General features: G+C 41.1%; 1 protein-coding gene across 1 annotated transcript in view; it reads right to left on the bottom strand.

Annotated features, from left to right (window-relative positions):
* The window catches only part of LDAH (lipid droplet associated hydrolase), a 109,682-nt gene extending 97,376 nt beyond the window's left edge, over window positions 1-12,306 (bottom strand). Inside the window, exon 1 of the mRNA XM_041421902.1 lies at window positions 12,210-12,306. The gene's annotated coding sequence lies outside the window, so the exon portion shown is untranslated. The remainder of the gene's footprint in view (window positions 1-12,209) is intronic.
* Window positions 12,307-19,412: the final 7,106 nt, after the last annotated feature.

The raw sequence follows: 19,412 nt of genomic DNA, 5'->3' as shown, positions 1-19,412 counted from the left end.
ATAGTACAAAATGAAAACACTTTTGGAGGAAGGGAGAAGTGTTCTTTAATACTGTCAATTACAGCACTATTCTCTGGATGAAACCTTGTACCCCCATCTGCCCATTTCACCCCAACGTCCCCAATAAGAAGTTCTTTTTATGATTTAACCTTTACTACTTCATTGTTTGCCATGTTATTATCTAACTTGTAGTGACTGAAATGTAAGTGAAGTCAATTTTGCCAAACTATAAAGAGGTAAATTTTTAATGCATTATCCCTGCTTGTATTTCTTCATTATTTAAAGCTGAAAGAAGCCAAGAACACTTTCAACAGAGAAATCCAGTTACATCAACAACCACAGTAAACATAAATTGTCACCCCTTTTCTGAGGTGTCTACAATCCAAGAAGCAAAAGTAACTAGTTCTTACCCAAGAAAGCAGGTTTTGCAAAAAGTTTCTGATCATGAACCAATAAAATCTGTGGCATATTTTCATTCTGAATTGATTTCACACAACAAATCTAAATGGAAATCCCATTGACAACTCTTCATTCAAAAGAAGTATTTGCAAAATCAAGGTCAAAAGTTAAGCAATGAGCACAGAAAACTTAGCAATACATTTTGGACTGGCATGGGAGGATTTTCAGGTTCACACAGACCTGTTGTGTGGCTTTGGTCCAGTCTTTAACTTAACTTCTAATTTCAAAACCACACAGTGTTGCAGTACCTGAAAGGATCACTGCACACTAGGGAAGAAATGGTTATTTGAAAAACTGCCTGTCTGAGACAATCCCAAATGGCTTCTTTGTACTAGACCTATGTAGTGTCTGAGGGATTTTTATTTATTTATTGTTAGGTTTTTAATTTGTAACTTTATGGCCTTTGGTAATAAAAATGGACAGAAGAGAAAAACAGTGAAAATATAGTGGATATTCTCCCAGAATACTATTCAGACCTGTTTCAAGATGTAATCAGTAATAGCCAAAAATACCTCCTTACTCCTTCTTAAATAAAGCTTTGAAGAACAGTATTTCTATTACAGGCATCTATCTTTGGCACAAATTGCCTGCATTTCCCCTAGAAGTATCATTAGACGGTCTATCAGCTTCCAAACAGATTTACCAGGCAGAGGTTTTGAGAGATGAGGTTCCTACTGGCTCTGTCAGCCCACAGAGAGAGCACAGTTTGTGCCACAGCAGCTCCAAGAATTTTGAGAAGACAGAAGGACAAACTTGACTGGTGGGAGTTTCTCAGTTATCACTGAGAAAAGTAACAAGACTCAAAGAGATGCATCTACCTAGTAACAAAACTTCTGTTAGAATATCGAAATGTGGGTTTGGATTCACAGGGCTTTAGCTCTAGATTAACACACCCTTTAACGTAGGTGTGTACCAGAAAACAAACTCCTGTTACAGAATACAAAGCCTTAGGTGTCAGTACATGAACTGGTTAAGGGAATACTTGTGGGATCAGTTTCTTGGTTGCCACCTCCAGATTAGAAAAATCCTCTCCTGGTTAGCAAAGCCTATAGTAAAAACATATGAAGACATACATGCGCACCTGCAAACCAACACATGCATTTAGGAGTCTCCCTACTGATCCAGAAGCCACCCACAGTCATTTTTTCAGACAGGAGTATCTGGAAACTGAGTTATCCACAGAGGGCAGATTACCTCTGCCACAGGACCAATTCTTTTCATCTTTGGTTCAATTGACCCCAAAGTAAAATGCTGATAGTAAAGCTAAGTGAACTTTGCAAGCATTGGGTTAATTATTTATGCCTCTTTCCTGATAACATATTTTAACTGCTCCATCCTACACTATTACTTCGACTTGACATTTTATTTCCAAGATAATTTGGAAATAACAAAATTTGATTGACACTTAAAGAGTGTTCAATAAAAGAGTTATCACAACTCAGACTAGCACCATGTAATGTAATCAGAGTAAGTACATTGATATCTGGCATATAAACCATTCAATCACAAGACAGGACAAACAGGTTGGTGTACCTATTCTGAATCTTTCACTGTAGTGAAAGATGCAATGATAACCACAAGGGCAAAAGTAACCTGGATAAAACAATGGTTGGAACCAAAATAAAGGAGAAAGGACCACTGCAGCAGATTTGGCATACAAGGTTCCACAAAATCATAAGAGACACACCCCAAGGTGTCCATGGCCAAGGCTACTGTGAGGCCAATCTCTATCCTTTCTGGTAAGTTACAATGACATTGGAAAAAGCTACTCAGGAGAATGGTGGAATTCTTGGAAGTGTTAAAAAATGTGTAGCTGTGGCCCTTGGGGACACAGTTTAGCGATGAACATGGAAGTGCCAGGTTAACAGTCAGACTTGATGATCTTAGAGCTCTTTTTCAACCTTGATAATTCTATGACTGGAAAACATGTCTGGAAACTGCAAAAAAAGGCAACCACCGTGCCCATGTTAGAGTGTCCAGGGAGCTCTAGGCCAGTCAAGCCCACCTCAGTTCACAGAAAGTTATATAAAAAAAAGAGATGCTCAAAGATGTACCCAAGAACATGAAACAAGCATTAATGTACCAGTGATGTCTTTCAAGGATCAGTATTGGGCAATAATGTCCGATGTCTCCACTGAACACCTACACACAGGACAGGAGCCACTCTCAGAAGGGTCCTGCAAATTGCCAGGGGGAGGAACACTGAAACAACTGGAGGGCAGGGCTGCTATCCAAATGGACCCTGACAGTCTGGAAAGGTGGGAACTACATGAAAGCCAAGGGCAAATAGGAAGTCCTGGACCAAGAGGTCAGCAACCCGATGTAGCAACACAGACTGGGGGCTCAAAAGCTAGGAAGTGGCTTTCCAAAAAACACACAAATTATTTGCAAGCTGAAAATGGGTCAGTAATGACCCCCTGTAACCATCAAGCTCAAGTGTATACAAGGCTGCACAAGGAATAGCCCTCAGTCATAGAATGTTTTTATCTTGTGCTGCTTGGCATTGGAAAGACTTCATCTGGAGAACTGAGCCCAGTTCTAGACTCCTCAGACAAGCAAGATATCAATGTACTAGAGAAAGCCAATTAGATGATATGGATGCTGAAGCATGTAACATATGTCCAAAGGACAAGAAAAAATAGTCAGAAGTTGCAGTGAAGCGAATTCCAATAACAAGGGTTTCCCCACCACACACAATTAGGACTATCAAATAATGCAAGATGCCCTGAAAGGCAGGACAGTCTCCAACTGGACAATGCTTTCAGCAACCTGACTTGCTTTGACCTTTTTGAGAAAGGACCTGGACTACATGTTAGGGATAACCTACAAAGTCGGATGCATGTAAATTCATGAGACTGGACTAGATACACTATAAAGTGTCAAGTGCAAGGATGCAGTTTATCAAAAACCACTGTAAATCAGTGGCAGTCTTGATGGTTAAGGATGAAAAGATATTTAAAGTCATAGCCATTTTCCAGCAGAAAAGGCAAGAAAGAGCACCCAAGGCACTATAGGCAGATCTGGCTCAGCTGACTCCACAGGAAAAATCACACAAGCATTATTGTGTAAGTTCCTCTGATCACGTAAAGGAAGAGATGTTAATCAGAACAAAAGACCAGTCTGCCATGAGCAAACCATACTAAGCAATGCAACTGCCCTAAATCATAAAATACCTGGCCACAAGAATGAAAGAAAATAGGTAAATGCACATGAAAGAAAATATGTAAATATGCACACTACCTTATTAAGAATTTTGGCACTGTCTCCCACTGCATTCTCCTTTCTAGGCCAAGGAAATGCAGGCTGAATAAACTGATTTGCATAGTTTGAAAAGTAACTGAACAAGCTTAAAAGATAATTGCCTGCTGTCTGCCAGCTATCAAGTAATCTAGGGTCAATACTGGAGCCTGTAAAACTCAGGATTTTCATCAGAAACATACCTCCACCACTGAGCCCAGCTCTGTTCAACCCTGCCACATCAAGAACACAAGGAAACTTGGGAGGGTCAAGTAAATAACTAGGCTAGAGGAAAAGCTTTATGAACTGTGCTTTTTCACTCTCCCATGCTGTAATCAAATAGCAACCTAGCGCCATTTGAAGGAGACCAGCAAAAGTAGCATAGCCAAGCCTTTCTTTGCAGTGGAAGATGGTAAAATGAGGCAACAGCCTCAAGTTGCATCTTGACACTCCAAGGCATCATAAAAAACTAGTTGCTAAGAAGGCAATGGATGATCACTAGCAAGGCAACGGAATGTCTCTTGGAGGTTTTTAAAACTCAGCTGGACAAAACGGTAATTTTGATCTCAACAGAAAGATGGACTAAGTTTTCTCCAGAGTTTACAACAAATCAACACTTTACAATTCTTATATCTCTAAAACAGCAGGGGAAAAAATAAAGCAGGGGGTACAGCAAGGATCTCAAACAAGTTTTCTAGTACCTTAGTAAATGCAGTGTTTCATGAACACAGCCCATGACAGTAACTAAGCATTTAGGTCACAGAAAAGGAATCTAAACTAGACAGTCCCCCAAAAATATAGGAAACTAAAGTAGATGCATTCTATTGATTAGCTGTACCAGGTTAAATAAAAAAGAAACCCTGCCCTAATAGGTGATTTTATGTGACTGAATTCAACACTAGAATGTAAAAGAATAACTGGAAAAATAGCAAGATTCCTTCAGCTGCCTTCTACACTAAGGCTGTCACAATTTCTACATTATTCCCACAGGAGAACCATCCAGACCTGACGTAAGCTCTTTGATCTGCACACTGGAACCTACATGCTCATAGCTAGGAACTAGAAAGGGACAGAGCGACCTGGTAAGAAAACTGCAAAGAGAAACAAGGGAAGTGGGGATTTCACGATGTGAGAGATGAGGTACGACATGACACACGATGCCCAGATCTCATCAAAGATTTATCTGGACAAACAACAAACAATGGATGCCAGATTTTCTCAGGGAAAACAATAAACACAGGCCAAAGACTTTGCAAGCTGTTGTCACATCAGTCACAAATCTTGACCAATTCTGTGTAAGAAAAGCAGCAGCAGCCAGTAGCACATAAAAATGAAACATTTCTTCATTGTACTTTCCAGCACAATTCTCTGTCAAAGTCATATACAACACCCTTTCACACTAGCTCTGAATTAGTAAATAAAAACTGTTAGGCATTATTTGTAAAAATGAACAAAGCTAAAAAATTAACACTACAGATACATCAATCGAAGCAACGTAGTTATGCAAAATGACACTGCTTTCCTCTAGGAAAGGAAGCCTTGTTTTTAGTGATCACTTGATGAGCTAGCAATACAATGCCTTCAATTTGTTTTGCTCCTGTGTCATTCCCGCATGCCACTCCCTCAAGGAGTAAAACTGCTGGGAGAATTTCACTGATGACTGTATAAAAATATCAGTGACACACATGGAATGGGGTACAGCTTACTCATGTTTAGGGTTGTAATGATAAAAAGCTGAAGTGCAAAATGAAAACTGGTATCACCTCTCAAGTCTGAACCTGGTTCAGAGACAACAGATGGGAGACTGTGCAAAGAACTAAGGAGGGAGAAACCCAGTTTTAAGAACTGGATCTATCTGCAAGACCTTGTAACATGATATTACCATTAATCATCTTGTAGCTATGACCAAGAAAGTGTGCACAGTCCCGGTGTTAGGGATGCAGGGAAAATAGCTTCTGGGAATCCAGTTTGTACCAGACAAGGTGTACATGTCACTGCCATGCATTCATTATAAAAACAATTATTGAGACAGCTATTCATCAAAGCAGGACAGGACTCACAAATAAAAAATTGTTAGCTTGGAAAGATCCATTTGAGGACTTAAATCAGGAACAGATGGATTCCCCATTAACCTTATTCCAAAAAGGTACTTTGCCCTGAAATGAATAATTTGAAAGAGTTTTGGACTTAGGGAATCAAGAAATCAGAAAACATTTTCAGATCCCACAATGATACATTGGTCTGGCATAAAATTATTCAACAGATAAGATGATCAAAACCCTGGGGAAATATATTAAGAAGGCCCACCACAACTTTTAACCAATCTTTATAGGTCACTGCGAGTTTTAGCTTTGAAAAGTTCAGCATGTACTAATGACTTTAAAAAATAAAAAAGTTTCTTTTAATTATCATAATGGAACTACTACAGTACTCTTGGTCTTGACTTCCTTGCTACTCTCAAGAAGGTGAAAAAGCAAATCCATGGGGATCAGGCACTCTTATGAACCTTTATGAAAGCAGACACACCTCTGAAAGCATCCACTGGTGGTCTACAGCACTCACCAGTCAGCAAGCAAACACGTTTCACTACAGCTCTGGCAACAACACTCTAAATTTGATGCTTGCCTCTTTCTCCTTTTGCAATCACAGACCTCCAGCTTAACAAACGTCACAAAACCCCAGTTATGCTTGCCCAGTGCTCTGAGAGCAGAGTCCATGTCCTTTGTTACTAGCTAGATCAAAGCTCCTCCATTTGCTGTCGCAGTTTAACACTTGGTTAGAAACACAGAGCACTGGAGCGAGAGTGAGCGTAGAGGAAACCCTGAGAAGTTACCCTGGTGTGGCCGAGGGTCCCTGAGGCTTCACATAATACCAGACAAAACAAATGTATCCAAAAGAATAAAGACATGACTTTCTAAAAGTAGAGTATGTTTTATCAAACACATTTCAGGATACACTAGAAGAGGTACTACATATCATGTCCTGCCATTCTATTTAATCACAAGATGGTAACTTTCACTTTTTCAAAAGCGAACTGTTTGTGAACTTCCGAGAGTTACCAATATGAAAATGACCCCAAATGAGTACAAGTTTTTTGTTTTAGTTTGTTTTTTCTTAAAGTAACTTCATAAGCATAATTAAGGTTGGGAATCTCACAGATTACAAGAAAGTGGTAGCTATTCTCCCAGCAAATTCCCAATTTCCCATCAATATGCAGGTCTGATGATAAAGCTAAGATTGTCCACGACCTAAAATGAAATGAACAAGAAAGCTGTTGCTTAAAGAAACAAATCTACTCAAGGAAGTAATGATAGTTTCACTTGCATGAAAGCAAACAGGATGGCTTCATTTGGTGTAATATGAAGCGTTTTCCAGAACAGAAAGTGGGATTTTGGGAAACCTTTTCGTCTCAAAGGAAGAAAAAGATGTTCATTGGTGCACACTACTGAAATTTACTGGTGAAATAAAGTAACTTTCAAAGATCGCTTTCCCTCCAAATACTGCATTAAAGTACTGGATCCAGAGAAAAATGGGGCTTTTAAGACTGAAATCTCACAGGGGAATAAACAGAAGGTAGCACGCATGAATAACATGTAGGTATAATAAATATACTTTATATTCTGAGACTAAACTGCAATGTTAGCAAAACCTCAGTCAAATAGAGCATCTACGTAAAAAAACATAAAAAGCTGCTGCTGAAGTACAATGTCTACATGGTAAGAAAGGTTTCCAGGGAGAAAACAAAACTATGCCAGGTCTCTTCTGACCAACAAATTTCAAAGACACAGCAGACTCATGTCAAGAGTATCTTGTAAATAAACTTTCCCAGCTGCCCATTGCATTAGAAAGTCAAAGGGAGAATAAATCACTTTGGAATGGATAGCATGAAAAAATTGTCACAAATACAGTAACTTGTTTATTAGAATTATGTTGAACGTCAGTATTTTGGGAGGCAGCAGGCAAAACTGAAATGTAACACCATGATTACAGACAGGGTCAAAACTTTGCTGAAGTTAGAGGTGGGAATGTTACACTTCATGAACAAGAACCCATCATGCTTATGTTTGGATACAGAGAGAAGAAACATCCCTGGTCTCTAAACTTCAGCACAAATCACCACACAAACCAAAGCATGTTCAAAAGTGAACAGTTATGTGAATTATGGGGAAGAAGACATGGCCTTTCACAGGGTATTGCTTCAAAGGAGAGAGAGAAATATCAAAATATGCTAAAAAAAAAAGAAAAAAAGTGAAGAACAGGTTATCAAGGACACATGGACAAGAAGAAGCTGTAAATAGCATTGAGAGAGAGGAAGCATACACATGCAAATAAGCCTGCTTGTGGTCTGAGAGTTTGGGAGAAAACCATTGCTCACTGAACAAAGATGATGCTTCTTTACCATGTGGTTCCTACTATCCCTAGGTAAAATGAAAACTTTTCAAAATTAAAAAAAAAGTTAAAAAACTATTTGGCTCTTCAACCATATGTTCTACACTAATATTTTTTCTCCTACATTGAAAGAAGTACAGGTCCCACATTTCTGTTGGACAGATGTTTAAGTAATACAGGTAATGTGCCCAACATTCAATGAAACATTAAATTGCAACAATTTAAAGTAACAGCAACCTACATATTCACTTAAACCACAGCTACCAGAAGTTAAGCATTTGAAGAAACGTCCATCTTTCAGCAGCAATAATAACAGGCAAAAGCAGAAAAAAGCTAATCTCTTTCACCTTACGTTCAATGACTCCTTTTCCACCTCCTATCAGAATAAGATTCACCACTTCACAGAGAGCACTATTCTTTCCTTTGTCCAGTCAAGTAATGCAAAGTTCAAAGACCATAATGAATACTAGCAAGAAGCAGATATCAAATTAAAAAAAAAAATCCACAAGTACATTTAGCGTCACACTGCCCTTGATCTGGGTTCCCCCATCCTTTCCTATGCTGTTCAGCATAAATCTCCCCAAGGAACTATCCCTTATTTCTTTGTTTCTTCCATATTTCCACGTTAGTTATTCTCCTTTTACCCAAAATATGCTCCAAATTCTAAACACTTTTTTCTTCTAATTTTACTATTTCAACTTGCATATGTTCTCACATCAAGTGTTTATCCCAACTTCAGTTCAGCTCTCCAGCTGCTGCTGGTTTCTTGCTTTCTAATAAGGACAAAAAAGAATTAGTCAAAATCTCATCAACTCATAGTAGACCAACTTACTAGTCACAGCTGCATTCTCCAGTAACCTCTCAACCTGTGCCTGCTGCTTACCTGCAGCTGTACATTCTGATACTCATCCACTCACCTAAACAGGTTAGGAAGGCACTGCAAGCAGAGACATGAAAACAAACTGTACAGAGCTCTGTGCAAAGGACATAGAAGTCAAACAGGAGAAGCAATGATCAGGAGACTTGAATAACAGCAGCACAAGATCCCTTTCCGAGTCACTACAGCAATACAATTGTCTGTATTACTGATGTGAGGCCTGGAGTCTGAGACCTTCCCAGTAAGAAGCACTGGTTCTGCTCATCAGGAGGGCAGAACAGGGAATTGAACAGCCAGGTGGACACAGCGGTGCAGAAGCCAAAAAGTTTCTCCAGAACCAGTGCTACAGGAAGGCTGACACATGCCAGTGCTCTGACACACAGACCTACAGTTCTCGTCACAAGAGGATCCAAAGACAGTTCACCATGCTGGGAAAGCTGCAGCTTGCTCCTCATCACACCAGTAACCCCTGAAGTTACTCTATTACAGCATTTTGCACAAGGGCCCAGCTCCTCCCATCAAGATAACTGCTAAATCCTGATAACTCATGACTTTGAATACTTACAGGAACAAAGCCTGTGCTCATCACAGCTTCAAATAAGAACCCATGATATAAGTATCACCTGATACTCATTCCAAACTTCAGACTCTGCAAAAATTTGTCTCACAAATTTGTTTTTGTTGTTTTCTTTAAAGATTTGAATAAAGAATTAGTCTAAACACAGGACAACGGGAACAGGATCTAAACAGAAGCTAGAGAAGAGATGGAAAAAGGAAAGAACCAGGTGAACAGCATGGTAGCAGCAGGAGGAAGCAAAAATACTGAAGAAAGAAACAAGGATAATGATGAAATAAACCCTGCCAAACCTGAAGTTGTAGCATTGCTGGTTAGACATTGTTCTGGCACATCAGAATTACCTAACACATGGTAACAAGGTGCTGTCACACTACATGAGGTGGCTGTGCAACCCCAGCGAGCTAAACAAGCAGTTATCATTCATTCCACCAGTGACTGTGTCGTCAGGCTTGTATTCAGTGTGAAAACTTCAATTTGTTTCATGCCTAATTGTTCTTTAAGCTCAGACATTTCATATTACACCTTTTTTTTTCCTATTATAACTATTCTTTTACCAGAATAATTTACTTCCCCCAGTATAACCTGTTTACAAGCCTCACAAGACATCTAAAATGTCATCAATCAACATGTAAACTGGAATCCAGTGTTGTCAAACATTTCACTGGGAATTCAGTGTCTACGCAGCAGTTTGTCAGGAGCAGAAAAAACACAGTAACATAGCTATTAAGAGCATGCCTGAATTAAGTAAGTGAAAATTACCTGTCCTTCATATCCTGTAAACACGTTTTCTGTACAAATGCATACACAGTATGCTCTAAAGCTGAAACCTTGAAATTCTGATTCTAATACTCAATAAAAATAACCTAGACATCACTCAAAATCAGGACCACCCCTTTTTCCAGACAAGATGCCCTCATTATAACAAACCACAAGAATGTTTCATTTAAAAGAAATCAAAGTTATCCATTAAAAACAAACAAAAACCAGCACCGAAAACAGTACAATTAGGAAGCTGTAGGGTATATTTTGTCAAATTTACTTGCAAGTTCTTTGGCTTGGCCAGTCATATTGGAAATTTTGTTTTACCATTACACATACACAATTTATTGTAATTGTCCTTGTGAATCAAACGAAACAGATAATGCTATGTAGAAGTAGCAGGAAGTGCGTCATAAACCAAGAGATGTCAGTGAGCTAGTAGACTTTTGACCCACAGAACTACTTGAGGCTGAATGTTTGGAAAACTAGAGCTACCTATTGGTCAAAGGCAAGGATGAGTTGATGGAGAAATCCACAGTGGCTCTTTAAGACCTCAGCACATCTATTCCAGAAAGTTCCTGGACTGCACTTTATTGCAAGTAGAGTGGATACTCACAGAGTGGGACTAGGTAAAGAAGAATCATACAAGCTTTGACTGCTTTGATATAAACCTTGTAGTAATTCCATGATGGAAAGTATAAAGTCTTAGTGTTGTCACTTACCCAGGTCTGTAAATGTGTGACCACTTCCCTCACTGACATCATAAACAAGTGTAACAAGAAAAATAGGAAGCTGCAGCAATCACAATTAGTAACTGAAGGCTTCTAGTCTCTGAGGCACACAGAATACAGATTCAGACCCAGATTCGGACACAGGCCCATGCAGATGGACTCTCAGGCCTTAACTGGGTACCATAAGGTCCCAGAGGGCCAGGAGTATACAACACCTAAAAAAATAATAGTCTGCATCATTCAAGTCTTTATTATTATAGTTAAGTTGCAAGAAAATAAGCTGATTCTTCATTTTTGCAACGCAACAAAAAACTTACCACTAAGAAAGCTCTCAACAACTGTCATGCCTCAAATAGCCCTTCATCATTGTCCTAATTTCTTTCACTGCACATTTCCATTCCAGCATTTACTTGTTTCCCGAACCCGCTGCTCATCCTGTCTGGCACAAGCATCTCTTCTCTTGTGTAGTGAACACAGGCGTGCAGGTGGGTGCTGACAGTGACGATGCCCTGGGACCAGCAGTGACAGCAAACCTGAGAGCCAGCAGATTCCCGAAAGAGGGTGTGAGCCTGCAGGACTCCCTGCTTTTCCAAACCAGCACCTCCTCTACTAAAATACGCCTCTTTCCACTTAAAAAAATCTCATCTCACCTCTAGCTTTTAAGAATTTGTAATCTTATTTTCCTCTTTTACTATTTATAGGCCCTCCAGGTCATAGACTTTTCCCATGTTTCTTGTTTTGTAACACACCACCAAGATAACAAGCATCACTCAGCTCCGAGAGATGCTTCACAGGAACAAGCGCTAACACACAGAAAAAACACCCCGAATAGCATCACCTCAGTTATTTTCTGGAAAAGAAGACACCACTTAGGACTCGTTTCATGAAGTCTCCTCCATGACAAAACAAGTCAAGGGAGCACGCACGAAGTGCTTCTTTCTGCATGGGATGTGTCAGTCCGTCCTGAAGCGCACGCCTAGAGATCACCAGCGTTATTCGTTGCAACGGCTCTGTTACAGACCTGACACCCGACACAGCCGGGCTGGCGGCACCTCCCCGCTGGGCGAGGCTGCGGGTCAGCCCCGCACGGCGGCGGGGGGTGATGGTCCGCGGGCTCTCGCACCCGGCACAGGGACAGGGGAGGCAGGGGAGGGCAGGACAGGGCCGCTGCGGCACTTACCTTCCCCGCTGGCAAGCTCCCCGGCTCGCGGCACGGTGGCGGCCGGCGCTGTCTCTGCCGACACCGGGCGGAAGCAGCCGGCGAGGAGGGGCCGGGCCGCTCCTTCCGCCGGGGCCGCGGGGCGCGCTGAGGGCGGGGCGGGTCCGACCCGCCCCCCACCGCCCGCGCCGTGAGGGCGGCGGCTGCGACCCCCCTGAGGGAGGAGACCGGCTTTCCCACCCAGCCCTTTCTACCCGGCCCTTCCTACCCGGCCCTGCTCACCCGGCGTCAGGCGCCAGTCACCCGCTTGGGAATGGCAGCAGCGAGAGGGGAGGTCATCCCGGGACGCGCGGCTTGTGGGTTTCCTTCTGCCTGTCATTCACTCTCTCACAGGTCACGGTTTCTTTGGGAATTCTGGCAAAGGAGAAAAGGAATAGGTAGTTTTTAAAGAGCAAAATGAACTGGTGCTTGAAAAACGGCAGAGAAAGGGGTGGCAAAGTGCAATCTTATCCTTCAGCGTGTTTGAAGGCTAGAATTATAGAATCACCAAGGCTGAATCATCCGGTCCAACCATCAGCCCAGTGCTGCCGCTGCAAGAACCTACTAAACTACATCAACCCGGCACCAGATCCAAGACACCTCCTAAACACCCCCAAGGATGGTGGCTCCACCACGAGGCTCCCTGGGTAGCCTAACCCAATGCCTGGCCACTCTATCCATGATTTTTTTTCTAGTATCTAATCTGGATCTCACCAGTCTGTTTAGGGCCATTTCCTCTGGTCCTCTCACTGTAGGCATGGCAGAAGAGACCACTCCCTTCCCCACTACCACCTTCTGTCAGGTGGCTTTAAGAGAGCAAAGAGGTCCACCCTGAGCTCCCTCAGCTGTTCCTCATAATACCTCATAATGTTTCCTGGACTTTTCATAAGCCTTGTTGCTGTTTCCTGAAAATGCTCCAGCACATCAATGACCTTTTTAAAATCAGGGGCCCAAACCTGAGCATACTGCTGGAGGTGCAGCCTCACCAGGGCCTAGTCGGCTGGCAGCATTGTTCTTGATATGGGCCAAGATGCCACTGGCCTTCTTGGCCACCTGGGCATGTTCCTGCCTCATATTGAGCCGGCTGTCATCCAGCACCCCCAAGGATGTTTCCCTTAGCTGTATCTAAATGAGAAAACTGGACCAGAGCACTGGGACTGTAGCAACACACTAAAGCACAACATTCCTCCCCACTCAAAAAAAAATTTAAAAAATGATGTTTTGAGGATCAACTTGCAAAAGAACGCCATGCAACTAGCAACAGTTCAGGAGGACATTGTCTTAAGCTGTGCCAGGAGAAGTTTAGGTTATTAGGACATTAGGAAGAAATTCTTCACAGAAAAGATGATTAGACCTCAGAATGGGCTGCCGAGGGAGGTGGTGGAGTCACCGTCCCTGGAGGTGTTTAAGGAAAGACTGGGCGTGACACTCTGTGCCAAGTTGACATTCTGCTTTTAGGTCATAGGTTGGACTCAGGGATCTCAGAGGTCTTTTCCAACCTAATTGATTGTGTGATTCTGTGACGATAATAAAAGTAGCAGTCAATTTTTTCCCTAAGCACCAGGAATCTGACAGAGTCTGCATGCCTGCTGGGTAAGGTGTGAAAGGAGCTCAGAGAGGATGTAATGAATAAACTAAACCCCATGCTCATCAGAGAGGAGCTCAGGGAGCTTGTCATGTTAAAATGCTGCTTTTTGAGTAGAAGTGTTGGGAGAGATTTTTCCAGTTGAAGCCAGGGTAGCAGGTAAAAAGAAATAAATTGAATAGTAGGAAATTGGCAAGATTGGATGGTGTTTATTCAGGAGTTACACAGGGATTCAGGCATGAAGCAACTGGACTATGTAATCACATGCTACAGGAGGTGCTGGAGGACTGGGCAGTACTGCCTCTAGCCAAAACCTAAGCAGCTTCAAAAGGAGTCCCTAAGGTTGGTAAGTATGTTGATCAAATCAGTGGGAAGAATAACAAAAGCAAGTGGAAGTGGAATAGGAATAGGAATGTGCTTGAGAACCATCAGCTTTATTTTCTGTGGAGGGACATGGTGCCTCAGAAATCTGTGGGACTCTTTGGAGGAGCCAAGTGACCTTATCTGCCAAGGCAAACCAGGCCAATGAACCCAGAATCATAGAATCATAGACTATCCTGAGTTGAAAGGGACACATCTATATCATAATGTTCAATTCCTAGCTCTAGACAGGAGGCTCCAAGAATCCCACCATGTGCCTGAGAGCATTGTTCAAATGCTTCTTGAACTCTGTCAGGCTTGGTGCTGTGAACACTGCCTTGGGGAGCTGTTCCAGTGCCCAACCACCCTCTGGGGGAAGAACTTTTTCCTAACCTAAACCTCCCATGACTCAGCTTTCTGCCATTCCCTTGGGTTTTGTCACTGGTGACAAGAGAAAGAAAGATTGGTGCCTGCCCCTTGGCCTCCCCTCATGGTGGTGTTGAAGACTGCAACGAGGTCTCCCCTCAGTCTCTTCTCCAGGCTGAACAAGCCCAGTGACCTCAGTTGCTCTCATATGGCTTTCCCTCTAGACCTTCACCATATTTGTAGCTCTCCTTTGGACACTTTCTAATACCTTTATGTCTTTTTTATATTGTGTTAACCAAAACTGCACACAGGACTCAAGGTGAGGCCATACCAGAGCAGAGCGGGACAATCACCTCCCTTGACTGCCTGGCGATACTTGTGGTGCACCAGGCATGGTTGGCCCTCCTGGTTTGGAACGAAGAATTTTCGTTAAAGGTTTTTAGAAGATTCAGGAGTCATGTTTTATTGAGCCACACAAGATTTGAGCCCCTCAAGATTTGACTCAAACTGCAATTTGTTTTAGTTGTTAATCAGTAGCTGTAGCAAGACAGTTGTAATTAAGCAATTGCATTGTGAATGTTGCATGCTTGGCTAATCTGTTGTTTTAAGGAAAAGGGAAGACAATCCCAAGATGAAGGGGCTGTCTGGGTGACAGCCACCAGGAGTGAAATCAGCAGAACTGAGCAGTAACTGAGGGAAAGGTAAGTCCAGCAGTAGGAAATCATGAGAATCAGCTCATTGACCACTTACTCTAAACAGACTTTAAACTCAAATGGAGGAAAGAACTGTGCATGTGGACTAATTATCATGAGAAACAAGAGTTATAACTAGCATATAAGGGGTGTGAGTACTAATTAATGAAAAAGTTGTGTAATGCTGATGGCATTGTTTGCTAAACCATATAAGTAGTGTAAAGTTTTGATGACTGAGGAGCCAGCCTTTTGTGTCTTACAAGCTCCTTACTTTACACAAACTTGAAACAAAAATTGGAATACTTCACCTCAGTGTGTGAATTGGTGATGTGCACTGATGAACAAGCTCAATGAGATAAAAGATTACAGCCTTCAGCTGGGTGGATACTTGGTAGGAAGGGTAGAAAAGAAAGGTTCAGAATTGATTATTGTCTTTTTCAATGGATTGTGTAACAGGTAGGACTTAAAAGGAGTTTTTCTGAAGGTCAGTACTGTTCAACACAGGCATAAATAGTCTGGGAAAAGGGGCGGACAGTGGAGTAGTAAAATCTGTTGTTCACACTGAATAATTTAGATTTAAGAAAAATTGTCAAGTTGCAGAAGGACCTCTTGATTCCTATTGCACAATAAAATGATGAGTTGACGTGTGAGATAAAGCTGAGTAAATGGAGAAAAATTGTCAAGTTGCAGAAGGACCTCTTGATTCCTATTGCACAATAAAATGATAGACATGTTGACATGTGAGATAAAGCTGAGTAAATGGCATATAAAGCCTTGTGCTTCCAAAATCAGGTAATATTTATTAGCCATTGGGAACTGAATGCCATGATTCTTACTCTGTGCGATGGTGACGTGCTCTCTGCCTGGATGAGGACTGCAGTTACTATCTCTTAGCAAGGGTACAGTAAATCTACAAAAGATATGGAAAATGTGACAAAATTTTTCATAGATCTGAAATTCCTCCACATAGTAAGTACAAAGTAAAATGGAAATTGGAAGACAAGCTAATGAGAAAAGTAGCTTGGGGAAATAATGACAATGGTTTGTGGAACCAAGCTGAATGGACAGTGATTCCTCATTGTAATTTCTAATGCAAAACCTTTGGATAACAAATTAAGCTAATAGGCAGCAGTTTCAAAACAAAAAGTATTTTAAGCAGTCTTAAATATCATTGGAAATGTCACAGGTTCCTAAAATTTTACAGGAATTTGCAAAAAGATAAGGCAGATTTATGGAAAGAAAAATCTATCAGGGACTGTTAAACGTGAGAATACTCTGTAAAGGCTCAGGTATCCCTGAGAGCTGTCACTCTGCCAGAACTTGCACCAGGGAAATAGCCCAGTGTGCTTGCCCTTTCCTTGGCACAACTGTTGGAGGCTGTCAAAGACAGGATGGACTTTTGGCCTGATCTGATAAAGTTTTCATATTCCTATTTGCAACTTACTTAGCTTTTTTTCTGAGGTTCACATCAAATCCTTCAGGTCATTTATTTTTCCAGAACTCAGTTTCTCTAATGCGCAAATATACAAAAGAACCACTGAGGTGCTTGATGTATTGTTGATCAGAGTACATTTTATTAAACTGTTTATAAAATTGGTTTGTCAGCGGCAGGTTAGCTCATGTGTGATATTAAAATAATGAATGCATAAATTTTTTTTGATATGAACTAGAGTTGATAAGTTACTGTAGTGAAGTCGCAAAAAGCTCTTACATTTTGTAGAAGAGGCGTTTTGCCTGGTTTGTGAGCAAATGGAAACTTTAGGTAGGAAAATGTCATTATTCCACATCTCCTTGGAAAAAAATGAACTTGACATAGTGTTGATTGCCTCATTGTACCCAGTAGTGTGAGTACATGCAGACCTTGTGCCTTTGAGTTATGTTCCTATGATGAATGGCAGCAGTAACATTTTTGTAGGTATTCTTGCTGTACTATAAGACTAAAAAAGACAACTGCAAGGTTTTGGAATCAGAAGTTGATTGGAGGTTGTATATATTGTGTATTATGTATATATGTATATGTATATATATATGTATATAATATTACTTTCATGTGCCTTTTTTTTTTTTTTTAAGTATATAAATCCACATTACAGCAAACACAAAACTTGGAGCATGTGAATGATCTAACATAGAGCAATGGTCCCAGAGTTTCTGGACATGCATAGGCTTGCTTAAACAAACAGTATCCTGGAAAATAGTGATGTTAAAGTGGCTCACATGCATTAAAAATTTTGGTAGATCAGGGTGGAATACAATAAATACATTTAAGGGCTCGTTTAATTCAGGCATAGGGAACAAATAAAATTTATGTTATGAAAGCTTGGGGTGGCGCTTTATAAGGTCAGGTTTTCATGAGAATTTGGCATTACTTCCCTGGTTATGTTTTTACTGCTACATGAAACAGGACCAGTGAGTGTCCTTTAATGCTGAACTGCTGGTTGTTCAGATTGGTCAAGCATTGCCCTGTTCTGGGCCTGTGAACACTCTGATGAACAGTCCGGGGTGCATTCCAGGGCATGGACTTGCACCAGAAGCCATGTTGAGTAGTCAGGATGAAAAAACCTCCACCAAACATGATGTTCTTCACTTCTTGTAGACTTCCAGAGCTGTCCTAGTGGCCTTTGCACTCTCACCCAGCCCATAGCATCACACTGCATCCAGCCCACGTTTCGTGAAATGGAGAAGTCACCCTGGAGGGCTGCAGTACAGTCTTTATATTTTTCAGGCACTTATGAATGAAAAAAACCCTACACAATATAACAACTTTGTTTAATGGCCACAGTGGTACCACCTAGCTCCAAAAAAGAACTGAGCCAAGTACTAACAAGTGTAAGTGTGGCCAGGCTGCGCCCCTTGGATGGCTAAGGGTCTCTGGTGCTACTTCATTTTACTGCAGGGGCATGGCTTCTGACCCATGGCACAAGTAGGAACGTTTTATATAGCCAGGTACCAGGAAGGCCTTGAGGAATATTGGTGCTGAAACAAATAAGCCTGGAATATTTTTGCTGGCATCAAATGAGAGGCACAATGGCATTCAAGTAGATTTTGAGAAGTTAGTTGGTAGTATCTCTAAGCACCAAATAAATCTGCAGGAGTTAGGTTCTTCTGGCCAGAGCCCTGGAGGCCATCTGCTGCAGACTTGTTTAGTAATATAAATAACACAATAATTGCTATGACCTATGTATTTAAAGCTATTTCATAGTTCAGTTTAAAATGCTTAATCCAAAGAAAGCACGATTAATGTCCAATCAAAATAGAAAATGCCCTTTACATGTCAACAGTTACAGGATAGCAAATCCTGTCGAGGAACAGATGGAAGTGTCTTTGTTAGTGTTGCCCCACAGATGAGTGGAAATTAGTTTTAAGGCAGCAGAGACAGAAAAAAAGTGCATGTATGTGGAAAGTAACATACCAAATTCGCTGAAACTGCATAAGCAGATGAAAAAAAGTTGCTGGTAAAACTTCCTGAAGAGACATTTGGTTCTTCAAAGTACCCACTAGTGTAAAATGTGTTTGTAGCTAGCTGTTAATGCAGCTGTGTGTACTGGAACAACTCACACAGCAACTGCCTCATATTTAATAGCTGCAAACTGTAAATGAAATAAAACATTGAATTTCAAGAAAATAAATTCCATTTATAAGTACATTTGAGAACTAGTTGAATAATTTGTGGTTGCTTTTTTCTCTTGCCTTCCCCTGTTGCTATCTAAAACTGACCATGAAAACTGTTAGTCATGAATCACAGCCAGGTTTGGCTAGAAATCTTCATCAGAGATTTTCTGATGTTTCAGAGGATGCAGGCTTCAGTTCAGGTACAGAACATTGTCTCTTGTAAAAAGTCAGTTCTAGCTCTACCTTTTGCCTCAGCAACATGGATCACATTTTTGCTTAGCCTTTGCAGAATATTGAATTTTTTTCTGAACTGTTATTTATGATTACTTGTATGTGGTCTCCCTTTAAGCAGTCGTAGACCATATGCAGAGTTAAAGGGAGACAATGAAATACAAACCACTAGAAAGTGGTGAACTTTCCCAACACCTTTCTGCACTATTTCCTTCTTGTTAGTGATGGGACCAGCTACTTTGCCCTTGAGGTCAATATGCAGCAAAAAACCTGCTGTGATAATGTTTTGGTTTTAGTCCCAATGTAGATAGTAAATTAAAATTATTTCTGCTTCAGCCA

This window comes from Onychostruthus taczanowskii, unplaced genomic scaffold (assembly GCF_017590055.1).
Source record: "Onychostruthus taczanowskii isolate IOZ18803 unplaced genomic scaffold, ASM1759005v1 scaffold11, whole genome shotgun sequence".
Classification (NCBI taxonomy): Eukaryota; Metazoa; Chordata; class Aves; order Passeriformes; family Passeridae; genus Onychostruthus; species Onychostruthus taczanowskii.
Note: the sequence above shows the minus strand (reverse complement) of the source record. Positions and strands in the feature narration are given on the sequence as shown.